Source organism: Drosophila willistoni, unplaced genomic scaffold (assembly GCF_018902025.1).
Source record: "Drosophila willistoni isolate 14030-0811.24 unplaced genomic scaffold, UCI_dwil_1.1 Seg211, whole genome shotgun sequence".
Lineage (NCBI taxonomy): Eukaryota > Metazoa > Arthropoda > Insecta > Diptera > Drosophilidae > Drosophila > Drosophila willistoni.
This window is the reverse complement of record NW_025814179.1, coordinates 33436-46976: the sequence shown is the minus strand read 5'-3', so window position 1 is coordinate 46976 and position 13541 is coordinate 33436. Positions and strand designations below refer to the sequence as shown.

At 38.1% G+C, this 13541-nt stretch overlaps 1 pseudogene; it reads right to left on the bottom strand.

The window, feature by feature from the left end:
• Positions 1-2373: 2373 nt before the first annotated feature.
• Positions 2374-3400, bottom strand: LOC26530144 (annotated as a pseudogene).
• Between the last annotated feature and the right edge of the window lie 10141 nt (positions 3401-13541).

Sequence of the window (13541 nt, the reverse complement as noted above, 5' to 3'; positions counted from 1 at the left end):
CCATTCTACTATCTTTGCGATGGCATGTTTGCTGCAGCCTCTGCTTGCTTAATCTCTTTTTTAACAACGACTAGTGCAACATCATCTGCATAGCCAATTAGTTGACAGCTATCACAGAGTGTCAACCTCAGGACGCCATCATACATTATGTTCCATAGCAAAGGGCCCAGAACGGATCCTTGGGGAACCCCGCAGATATGGAATGCAGCACGCTTCCAGCATCGGATGTATACTCAACTGCCTCCTTCCGAAGTAGCTCCAGGTGATGGCATGAATGTGGGCCGGGACTCCAAAGTTTTGCAGTGCGTCAAGAATAGATCCCCAATCGGCAGTGTTAAAAGCGTTCTTTATGTCGAGGGTGACCAGCAGGCAATATTTTTTTGCACCTCCTTTCCATCTCTCACTTTAATAGCTTCTGAGGCAATATCGACCACTCTTGAAATGGCATCAGTTGTGGACTTACTTTTTCTAAAGCCATATTGATTGGGTGACAAACCGCCGCCTAGCCTGATGGCTGACTCTAGCCTCGCACATAGCACTCGCATAATGTGTCGGTGTGTGTGTGTATCTGCAGTTTTGTATGCCAATCGCCATCAGTTGCACATGGATGGTTGGATGGATAGATGGCTCGTTGGATGGTTATATACAACTTCAGTCGGACACGCAGATACAGATACAGTGGAAAAGTATTTCATTGGCTTTAATTGCCACACGTCTTTTGCGTCTGCTGCTGCTGCTGCTCTCGTCTCTGTAATTTACACATTAGACAATTGCCCCAAAAGAAGAAAGCGACAGATTTGCATGGCCACCAAACCAAACAGATGCAAAACCTCGAATCAACGACTTGTCGGAAACAATAACTATGCAAATCACCTCCACGTGGCTCAGATGGATGGTGATGGGAATTTGTTTGTAGCATTCAACTCTGGTTAATTGTATTCTCACGAGAAATGGGCAATGGGCATGTTTTTTTTTAATGAAAGTGAAATAAAAAGTAATTGTAAAAGACAACGAAAAACTAACCATTGATTATGGTTTTTCTTATGCAATAGAAATTGCTTTGCTTAGCTCACATATTTTGCAAATATCTTCCGTTTAAACATGTGCTTCAGTAATTTCTCTCCATATTATTACCTTCTATGCCCTTGGCCCTGCCCGCGTGTGCGTAAAGTTGCTAATTGAGCAAAGCTTCAGTGCTGACCTGAATATTATTTGTGCGAAATATTTTTGGCAGTTGAGCAAAATGATTATTACTTAAAGCATCTCTCTTTTTCTCTCTCCCCCTCTCTGATTGGTCATCATACCAGCCCCATAATTTCGTCGCCTGGCTGCCCAACCTTTTCCACAGTGGCATCTTGCCAAAGTGACACCTTTTGAAAGTTTCACTTTCATTCCGCATGGCTGGCATTCGCCCCTCGACTCTGAATTCCGGCTAGCAGCTCTATCTCAGTTCCGTCATGTTAACAAGCCGCCCGTGATGTGCTTGAGTAATTTCAATTAATGAAAGTGCTGCGTAAAGGTCTTACCAAGAGTAAGTTAGTTCCACTGATATTCCAGTGATGACATCAGTATTCGCAATTAAGTTGTCCCATCCCCAAAAAAACAAACCAAAATGTGTAAAGGGCGTCTATTAAATCGAATTGGGTGGAATGTTAGTCAATATATGTATGTGGGTATTAAAAAGGTTCCCTTGACGATAAGTTCAATGTTCTATAATTGACGGGCATCTAATTAATATTTTGTACAGCGACTCAAAAGTGAAATTGTCGCATACCAAAGAAAGCAACAGCAACAGCAAAAATGCTGCAAGCAAGAGTAGTTCGGTTTATCTATGAATATTGCACTGGACTTTGTAAGATTCATACATATATGTGTTTATATATGTATATTTGTTTAGTAGAAAGCGAAGCAGCTACAGCGTCAACTACCATTTTTAGCACGCACGTAAGCGTTTTTTGAAATTGTTATTGTTATCATAAATTCAATTGTCGTGTCTCTCTCTCTACCCCCTGTATGGCTTTGGGTTTGTGCCAGGGTCATGATCAGTGTTATATGGTTGATGGGAAAAAATCTGGTCTATAAAAGGATTACCCACAAGACGGTATTTGGTTCTTGCAAACCTCCAAACCTTTTTAGCTCTTACTATATTGAGACTATTGTGATTTAAAGCAGAATTAACTATATTTAATTTAGCGCTTACTTAAACCTAACACACACATTTAGTTTGTTATTATGTTATAATTTATCGATTAGGCAAATTAATCTAGACATTCAAGTCAGACAGTTTATGCGGCAATCGGTTCTTTGGTTGGCTTCTTCTCTTTGTCGTCTCCAAATGCAAATGCAGGCTCGGCTGGAATCATCATTGGATCACTATGCAGGGTCAAGCGGAGGGGTTCGCGTGGTGGGTCTACAAGCTTTTGCCGCTGCCGCCGAATCCTTTGCCGGCTTCCAGCCGCTGTAGGCCATATCAAAGTCCCGACCCAGCCCGAATGGCCGCCAGAGGAGACAACAACTTCATGAGAGGATTACTTGCCTCCGCCGCCGCCACTCAATAGTTTCTTGATGCCAATTATGGATGCCAATACCAGCGCCAATTTAGAGACAATTAAGGCTTTACCGCCAGCATAGCCAAGGCTCCATAGGCAATTGGCACAAATGTGCCGCCAAGCAGCAAGGGAATCATTATATAAGCTCCACTGCCCTTTTTATTCTTCTTCTTACGTCCCTCTACAGAGTTGCTATCCGTGTCGCGTAGATCAGGGAATTTAATCTGAAAATAAATGAGCAAATTTGAATATTCTTTGCATATAGCTTGATCCGCCATACCTGTAGAGTGTGATCTTGCAGAAAGTTGCCAACACGCTTCATAATCATGCTATTCAGAACCTGCTCCTTGGCATCTACTCCACGCGGCAGTACAGCCTCAATATCCTGTTCACTGATCGATGGCAGCTTGGATCGCTGCTGATTGTCCGGACTGCTGCTCGCAAACTGAACACCCTCGAAGAGGGTCAAGGATTTTGCCGAACGGAAAGCCTTTTCCAGGCCAGTTAGTAGTTTCACCTTTAGACAAACGGACATATTTTCACCAGTACATTGCTGATATATGCGATAAATCAGCGACATGTCCTTCCAAAAGCTAACCGGACTAGTGCCACTCGATGCCTGCTGTATCCGATTCTGTTGCTGTTGAGGCTTCTGATCCATGACCAGGCTATTCAATTGCTGCTGCTGATAACTGGCACTACGCGCACTTGACAGCCAACAGAAGACAATCATCAGAGCTGCCACATGCCACACGTATTTAATCATATCTGGGCTGGTGGGATTCGATCGAAGTGATTCCTACGGCTATCCTGAATGGCATGCAGCGGCCAAAATGTTGAATGAAACTACGGCTGGGCGGGTACTGGCACTGTGGCTGCACTTTTGATGATCGACTGAGTGCTGGCAGTTGCATCTTAGGCATTATATACCTCCTAGCCAAGTTTCTTGATGCTTAATTGCGCCTGGCATGGCTGCATGTCAAGCGCCTGCTGAAAAATTGAAAAACATCTCTTTGTTTTAGTCTAAATATCACGCCAATTAGTGAGACGGCTGGCCAGTAGAGCTGCGCTTTCGTGAAAGCAATGAAAGCAACCAATTGTACGTACATCCCAGCACATATACATATATACAAATGTACATATTTTGAAGCAGCAGCCGCAGATTTAGCCATAGCCTCCACCTTGAAGAGCTGCAATTTTATTTGTAAACTAGCAGCTCGTTCTAAGCTGTTGCATTTACTTGTTCAGCATCCACACAGACCTGCAACAAATGCAATAAGTGGCAAAGCAGAGCGAACGTGCGTGACCATTAAAGATGAATTTCCTATTCGACATAGCCTTTTTGTAAAAAAAAAAAAAATACTTATACTTTGTAAATTGCTATGTAGGCGAATTCTCTCTTGGCGCCGTTTATTAGACCGCAAAAAGATTTTCGGTTTTCCATGCTGCAGCAGATTCACTAAATTCGACCAATTTTCAGTAACTTTTCTTTTCTTAAACTCGTGCTGAGTTTGTCATTGTTTCGTTTGTATGTTCAAATGTTTGCTTAAGACGAAAGATACACATTTTTTTTGCTTTGCTGTTAAGTTTATTGTTGCATACTTTTCGGCATTTGCATACAGTGCAACCAGAAATAAAGAGTTAAGACACGAACTTAAAGCCAACTTGACGAAAGTGTGTGAAAGCTTTTCACTTGCCTACTGTTTAGCTCGATCAGTTTCGAATCTATCTACGATAGAAATAGTTACAGAATTTTGAGATCTAAGAATGCTGGGATTTGGCTAAAATTCGATGGCCTGTGTGCACAGCATTTGAATCATTCGACGTCGTGTGCTCATAGTTCACAGTTCATACTAGAAACAATACTGTAACGTTCATAATAATAATGTTGATAATTATCATCAAACAAAAATCTAAGAAAGTAAGTAGTCGTAAGGATATAAATAAATGGTCTTATATAACCAAGTGTCCTTTTTCTGCCTAAGTAGGATGTGGAGTTCAGTGTTTCAATGTATGAAACCATTTTTACTTTGAAAAAAAGATAGAGAAACGTTTAGGAATTTCTGCCGGACAATGTGACATTCGTCAACAGACGGAAATATTGCAGGCGCCGATCTATATTGGAATGTCAGGAGTTCAGGACGGTGCAAATAACGACAGTCGACCGGTTATATCAGTCTATAACGCTAGTAATTTGTGGGTCGGCTGTGGTGATCGAAAAGGGCAAAGAAACTGTGTCGCCGGTAAGCAGCATGTTAGCGCTGGAACAAAGTTCAGATTCCAGCAGTGAATCTATCGAAAAATGTATAAAACCACAGGCTCAGAAACGAAAAATGAATCATGATTTACCTGCGGAGAATAAGAGGTAAGTGTAAGAAATGGGAAAACTCAATATGGTTGAATACGGCATGTTTTTGAATATTAGATATAAGGTGGACCCTACCGTGAGCGAGGAAAGTAAAATTTAAGTGGGACTCGAATGCATTCGAAAAATGGGCACTCGTTTTTTGCTTTTTGTCATTGTTATATCACCTATTGTCCAGCGGAATAGCAAAGGCAGATATTCGGATAAAATTTTGACATGTTGTCGAGAATCTTAGGCCTTAGAAAAAAAAACTAGATATACTAGATATAGATATCGAACAAGGACCCTGATGATGTGTTTTCCGAGCTTTCCTCGTTCACGGTAGGGTCCACCTTATATCTAATATTCAAAAACATGCCGTATTCAACCATATTGAGTTTTCCCAACACATCATCAGGGTCCTTGTTCGATGCATGCGGAATGGTCCCATGCGATATTAAATCTCGTGCTTCTAGTTCAGATGAGGAAGATGATCAGCCAATGAACAAAGAAGCAAGCAATGATGCACCATACGTTGATATTCTCCCGCAAAACAGGCCATTTGTTGTTGTCATCTCGGCGGCCGCCTGCAACAACACAGACTTCTGCAAACTATTGAATGAATTTTTTAAAAGCTTTGCTGGATACAGAAACGTAAGATGCCTAAAGTTCAATAAAGAAACACCGGTTCAAGAATATAGTGGAAGGCTATACGTTGCGGCAGCAAACGAGAGTACGATGGATTGGGTGCTGGGTGTCATCTGCAAAAAAGATAACTACGAAGCTGTTCCCCTTACGGAATTTTTACATCTCTTACCAGCTCTAGTCATAGTGCCCAAAGTAGAAAAATGCTTAAGTAAAATCTTTGATATGCTCGAACGACAAAATAATGGTATACAAACATATAAATGGTCTGTTATCGATAGAAACGATTTGGATCCATGCTCCAACGATAATATTACGAAAGTATGCGTTAATGAAGCGATCGATCTATACATGGACGCTGACAGTATTGAGACTATTAAAAACAGATGCTATCAGTTGAGATATCTTTTCTGGGTAGTCAAATTCATGTTTTGCGAGTAATTGTCAAATTAACATATATTTTATTATATTTCATTATATTTCAAAATGATCATTAAAAAAATGGCTGTGCAAAATGCCTATGAAGCCTAGTAATATCTAGTTTTTTTTTCTAAGGCCTAAGATTCTCGACAACATGTCAAAATTTTATCTGAATATCTGCCTTTGCTATTCCGCTGGACAATAGGTGATATAACAATGACAAAAAGCAAAAAACGAGTGCCCATTTTTCGAATGCATTCGAGTCCCACTTAAATTTTAGTATGTAGTAATAATAATAAAAAATAAATACAATATATTTTAGAGTTCGTCTAGTAGTCAGTGACATTTTATTTTGCAACTGATATTGAGAATACGGAAAGGAAGTCCCATTGGGGATACAGTAGATTAGCAAGCAATATATTTTTGCATATTGGAATTTAATTTCATAGTCTAATTAATGTTTTCTAGACTTGTGGCAATTAATTAATCAATTAACTCTTTTTGGTTAGGGTTTGTACATCTATCCCTTCACACCCACTTCGAAATTACGCATTCAATTTTTGGTGTATTGAATATTACATTCTGAATTTCTAGTTTTACTTCACCATTACTTTTATTTATTATTATTTGCTTGATTGTTTTTAAATGTCTCAAACTGAGACAATTTGAATTTTCACCATTGTCCCAATAGTTTATTATTTAGCACTTTGATATTTGCATACAATTTGCCTTCGGTGGTTAATTCAATGATTTACCTTATATAATTGCTAAATGGGATAATATATATATGAGATATTTCCATTGACGTAACATGGCTGGATAGAAACATTTTTTAACCACAGAGGTTTTTTAAATTTTGTCTACTTTTTTAATTTTAACTATAAGGAACGTGAAACCGAAAGTTAAATCGAATGGACTTCTTTTTATGCTTTTTTTTAAATTAAAACTATGTATATTACAAGAACTTTGAGCTTCCGGATAGAACTAATTCAATTCAATATGCTAAAATATGCCAGGCCAACTAGGATTTTTAGATAGTACAAATTCACTTTCACTTGCCTACTGTTTGAGTCGTTCAATTTCGTATTTCTATCTACGACAGATACAATTCCAGAATTTTGAGATCCAAGAATGCCTGGGATTTGGCTGAAATTCGACATGCCTTGTTTGCACAGCATTTGAATCATTCGACATCGTGTGCTCGTAGTTCACAGTTCATACTAGAAACAATCTAGTCAAGTTTATAATAAAAATGTTGATAATTATCATTAAACAAAAATCTAAGAGAGTAAGTAGTCGTAAGGATATAAATAAATGGTCTTATATAACCAAGTGTCCGTTTTCTGCCTAAGTAGGATGTGCAATTTAGCATTTCCAATTATGAAACCATTTTTAGTTTGAAAAAAAGATTGAAAAACGTATGGGGATTCCTGCCGGACAATGTGACATTTGGTCAACAGACGGAAATACCGCAGACGCCGATCTTATATTGGAAATGTCAGGAGTTCAGGACGGTGCAAATAACGACAGTCGACCGGTTATATCAGTCTATAACGGTATTAATTTTGTGGGTCGGCTTGTGGTGATCGAAAGGGCAAAGAGACTGTGTCGCCGGTAAGCAGCAGCTTGTCAGTGCTGGAACAAAGTTCAGATTCCAGCAGTGAATCTATCGAAAAATGTATACAACCACAGGCTCAGAAACGAAAAATAAATCATGATTTACCTGCGGAGAATGAGAGTCCATGCGATATTAAATCTCGTGCTTCTAGTTCAGATGAGGAAGATGATCAGCCAATGGACAAAGAAGCAAGCAATGATGCACCATTCGTTGATATTCTTCCGGAAAAGAGGTCATTTGTTGTTGTCATCTCGGCGTCCGCCTGCAACAACAGAGACTTCTGCAAACTATTGAATGAATTTTTAAAAGCTTTGCTGGATACAGAAACGTCGGATGTCTAAAGTTCAATAAAGAAACACCGGTTTAAGAATATAGTGGAAGGCTTACGTTGCGGCAGCAACGAGAGTACGATGGATTGGGTGCTGGGTGTCATCTGCAAAAAAGATAATTACGAAGCTGTTCCCCTTACGGAATTTTTACATCTCTTACCAGCTCGAGTCATAGTGCCCAAAGTAGAAAAATGCTTAAGTAAAATCTTTGAAATGCTCGAACGACAAAATAATGATATACAAACATACAAATGGTCTGTTATCGATAAAACGATTTGGATCCATGCTCCAACGATAATATTACGAAAGTATGCGTTAATGAAGCGATCGATCTATACATGGACGCTGACAGTATTGAGACTATTAAAAACAGATGCTATCATTTGAAATATATCTTCTGGATTGTCAAATTCATGTTTTGCGAGTAATTGTCAAATTTACATTTATTTTATTATATTTCATTATATTTCCAAATTGTAGGCATCACCTAGTCATACTAACATACATAAGTCCCACAGTGGATCCTCACACTACCAAGTTATCTCAGTTATCTACATTTATAAGATCCACATACACATACATGTAACCATCTAGAATAAGCTAGCAATAAGATAACTCAATAAATCAGTTCTTGTGCGACAATTGAAAAGTAAAGACGTGCCACAATTTCAGAAGTGGGATAACAGTGAGAAAAAATAATTATTTGAGTTCGGTGGTAAGGAGTTAGAATGTTTTGAAAAATTAAAAGAAATTTGCTAGAAGCCCCTATACTTGCCTTGTACAACCGACTGACCCAACAGAGTTACACTGCGACGCCAGCGCCCTTGGTTTTCGTTCAATGCTTTTGCAGAGGAAGAAAGATAATAAGATGCATCCAGTGTTCTATTTTTCTAGGCGTACAACGGATGTAGAAGCAAAGTACCATAGTTTCGAACTCGAGACACTAGCCGTAGTGTATTCATTGAAACGTTTTAGAATATATCTTCAAGGATTAGAGTTCAAGATAGTCACGGACTGTAGTGCACTTACGTTAGCATTTAATAAGAAAGAACTTTCTCCCAGAATAGCTCGGTGGGCTCTTCTTCTTCAAGACTATGACTATACCTTAGAGCACCGAGCCGGAAAGCGCATGCAGCACGTTGATGCGCTTAGCAGAAACACACATATACTCACCATTGATTCCAATTCATTCGAAGAGAACCTAATTATTTGTCAAAGTAGAGATGAGAAAATTAAAGAAATTCTAACGAAACTACAGAATACAGAAGACAAAGATTATGAAATGCGAAATGGCATAGTGTACAGAAAAAAAGATAAGGAATCTCTTTTATTTTATGTCCCGAAAGAAATGGAAAGTCATGTCATGTATAGCTATCACGATCAGTTAGCCCATATTGGAGTAGACAAAATGGTAGATATTATTTCGAAAGTTATTGGTTCCCTAGCGTTAAAGAAAATGCAAACAGCACGTACAAAATTGTTTAAAATGTATATCTTATTCAGATAAAAATGGAAAAGAGGAAGGCTTTCTTCATAACATTCCTAAGCAAACAGTCCCTTTTGATGTCATACACATAGATCACTATGGTCCAATAGATAAGAGCAGATCTAACAAGCACATATTAGTAGTAATCGATGCCTTCACAAAGTTCGTTCGTCTGTACCCAGCGAAACTACAAAGTCAAAGGAGGCAGTATTAGCATTGAAAGACTATTTTAGAGCGTATAGTAGACCCAAATGCGTTATTTCTGATCGAGGAACTTGCTTCACATCAAAAGAATTTGAAGATTTTTTAGTCGAAAATGAAGTCAAACACATAAAAATCGCTACAGGATCTCCGCAAGCCAACGGACAAGTAGAAAGGGTAAATAGAAGTTTGGGTCCAATGATCGCTAAACTGACTGAGCCGGACAAAGGACTGTATTGGGACACAATATTAGAAACAGTTGAATATGCACTTAACAACACGTTACAAAGGTCAATTAGTCAGCATCCAAGTAAAGTTTTGTTCGGAGTTGCACAAAGAGGAAAGGTTATAGACGCATTGAAAATTAGTTTAGATGAATTAAATAGAATGACTATAGATAGAAACTTGGATAAAACAAGGCAGGAGGCGGGTAGGAGTATAGAAAAAGTACAAACGTATAACAAGTTAAGAGTAGACTCTAAAAGAAAAGATCCAGTTAAGTATAAGGCAGACGATTTGGTGATGGTTAGGAATTTGACTCACATATAGGAGTGTCTAAAAAACTTATTCCCAAATTCAAAGGTCCGTATAGAGTGACAAAAGTGCTGCGCAATGACAGATATGTTTTGGAGGATGTTGAGGGTTTTCAGCAAACCAGACTTCCTTATAAAGGAGTATGGGCCATAGGAAACATACGGCCATGGCTAAGTAATTTAAATAGCTAAGAGATCGGGAGCTCTCTGGTCAGGATAGCCGAGTTGTAGGCATCACCTAGTCATACTAACATACATAAGTCCCACAGTGGATCCTCACACTACCAAGTTATCTCAGTTATCTACATTTATAAGATCCACATACACATACATGTAACCATCTAGAATAAGCTAGCAATAAGATAACTCAATAAATCAGTTCTTGTGCGACAATTGAAAAGTAAAGACGTGCCACAATTTCAGAAGTGGGATAACAGTGAGAAAAATAATTATTTGAGTTCGGTGGTAAGGAGTTAGAATGTTTTGAAAAATTAAAAAGAAATTTGCTAGAAGCCCCTATACTTGCCTTGTACAACCCGACTGACCCAACAGAGTTACACTGCGACGCCAGCGCCCTTGGTTTTCGTTCAATGCTTTTGCAGAGGAAGAAAGATAATAAGATGCATCCAGTGTTCTATTTTCTAGGCGTACAACGGATGTAGAAGCAAAGTACCATAGTTTCGAACTCGAGACACTAGCCGTAGTGTATTCATTGAAACGTTTTAGAATATATCTTCAAGGATTAGAGTTCAAGATAGTCACGGACTGTAGTGCACTTACGTTAGCATTTAATAAGAAAGAACTTTCTCCCAGAATAGCTCGGTGGGCTCTTCTTCTTCAAGACTATGACTATACCTTAGAGCACCGAGCCGGAAAGCGCATGCAGCACGTTGATGCGCTTAGCAGAAACACACATATACTCACCATTGATTCCAATTCATTCGAAGAGAACCTAATTATTTGTCAAAGTAGAGATGAGAAAATTAAAGAAATTCTAACGAAACTACAGAATACAGAAGACAAAGATTATGAAATGCGAAATGGCATAGTGTACAGAAAAAAAGATAAGGAATCTCTTTTATTTTATGTCCCGAAAGAAATGGAAAGTCATGTCATGTATAGCTATCACGATCAGTTAGCCCATATTGGAGTAGACAAAATGGTAGATATTATTTCGAAAAGTTATTGGTTCCCTAGCGTTAAAGAAAATGCAAACAGCACGTACAAAATTGTTTAAAATGTATATCTTATTCAGATAAAAATGGAAAAGAGGAAGGCTTTCTTCATAACATTCCTAAGCAAACAGTCCCTTTTGATGTCATACACATAGATCACTATGGTCCAATAGATAAGAGCAGATCTAACAAGCACATATTAGTAGTAATCGATGCCTTCACAAAGTTCGTTCGTCTGTACCCAGCGAAAACTACAAAGTCAAAGGAGGCAGTATTAGCATTGAAAGACTATTTTAGAGCGTATAGTAGACCCAAATGCGTTATTTCTGATCGAGGAACTTGCTTCACATCAAAAGAATTTGAAGATTTTTTAGTCGAAAATGAAGTCAAACACATAAAATCGCTACAGGATCTCCGCAAGCCAACGGACAAGTAGAAAGGGTAAATAGAAGTTTGGGTCCAATGATCGCTAAACTGACTGAGCCGGACAAAGGACTGTATTGGGACACAATATTAGAAACAGTTGAATATGCACTTAACAACACGTTACAAAGGTCAATTAGTCAGCATCCAAGTAAAGTTTTGTTCGGAGTTGCACAAAGAGGAAAGGTTATAGACGCATTGAAAATTAGTTTAGATGAATTAAATAGAATGACTATAGATAGAAACTTGGATAAAACAAGGCAGGAGGCGGGTAGGAGTATAGAAAAAGTACAAACGTATAACAAGTTAAGAGTAGACTCTAAAAGAAAAGATCCAGTTAAGTATAAGGCAGACGATTTGGTGATGGTTAGGAATTTTGACTCACATATAGGAGTGTCTAAAAAACTTATTCCCAAATTCAAAGGTCCGTATAGAGTGACAAAAGTGCTGCGCAATGACAGATATGTTTTGGAGGATGTTGAGGGTTTTCAGCAAACCAGACTTCCTTATAAAGGAGTATGGGCCATAGGAAACATACGGCCATGGCTAAGTAATTTAAATAGCTAAGAGATCGGGAGCTCTCTGGTCAGGATAGCCGAGTTGTAGGCATCACCTAGTCATACTAACATACATAAGTCCCACAGTGGATCCTCACACTACCAAGTTATCTCAGTTATCTACATTTATAAGATCCACATACACATACATGTAACCATCTAGAATAAGCTAGCAATAAGATAACTCAATAAATCAGTTCTTGTGCGACAATTGAAAAGTAAAGACGTGCCACAAAATGATCATTAAAAAAATGGCTGTGCAAAATGCCTATGAAGCCTAGTAATATCTAGTTTTTTTTCTAAGGCCTAAGATTCTCGACAACATGTCAAAATTTTATCCGAATATCTGCCTTTAACAATGACAATTAACCTAATTCGAGTCCCAATTAAAATTGTAGTATGTAGTAATAATTAATATTGTATTTTAGTGACATTTTATTTTGCAACTGATATTGACAATACTGAAAGGAAGTCCCATTGGGGATACAGTAGATTAGCAAGCAATATATTTTTGCATATTGGAATTTAATTTCATAGTCTAATTAATGTTTTCTAGACTTTATTAATCGATTAATTAATCACCTCTTTTTGGTTAGGGTTTGTACCTCTATCCCTTTACACCCGCTTCGAAATTACGCATTCAATTTTTGGTGTATTGAATATTACATTCTGAACAGCCTCTAATTTCTAGTTTTACTTGGCCATTAATTTGATTTATTATTTATTTGCTTGGCTGTTTTTAAATGTCTCAAATAAAGTGAAACAATTTGAATTATTTGAATAGATTCGAGTAGCCTAGTACGTTTGAAAGCTTTGGCATTCAATTCATTGGCTCTCATTTAAAGTAAGTTAGGTATTTTATGAGAACTGACAAGTACTTACATTTACACTACATTGCATTATATAGTTATCACTCATTTATTTAAGTTCAATTTTAATGGACGTCTGTCATTTATTAGAAATAGCAAATACTACTTATTTCTTTGAAAAGAAGTTGTTTTAATTACAAATTCATTAATTGGTCATCAATCATTCACGCAATATGCACATAACCGACGATGCATTACAACCACTCAAAGACCGTTTGAGCCAATTACCCATCGCTAATTATTTGCGATTGTCGTTGCAATCGATTGAATTGTAAACAACATAGCAATAGTTCATTGAATTGACCAACAGAAGACAAGACAGCAAGACAATAGTCAAAGGGGACAGGCAACAGCGAATCAAACGCTCGAGTGACCAAACTGTTTCACAGCTT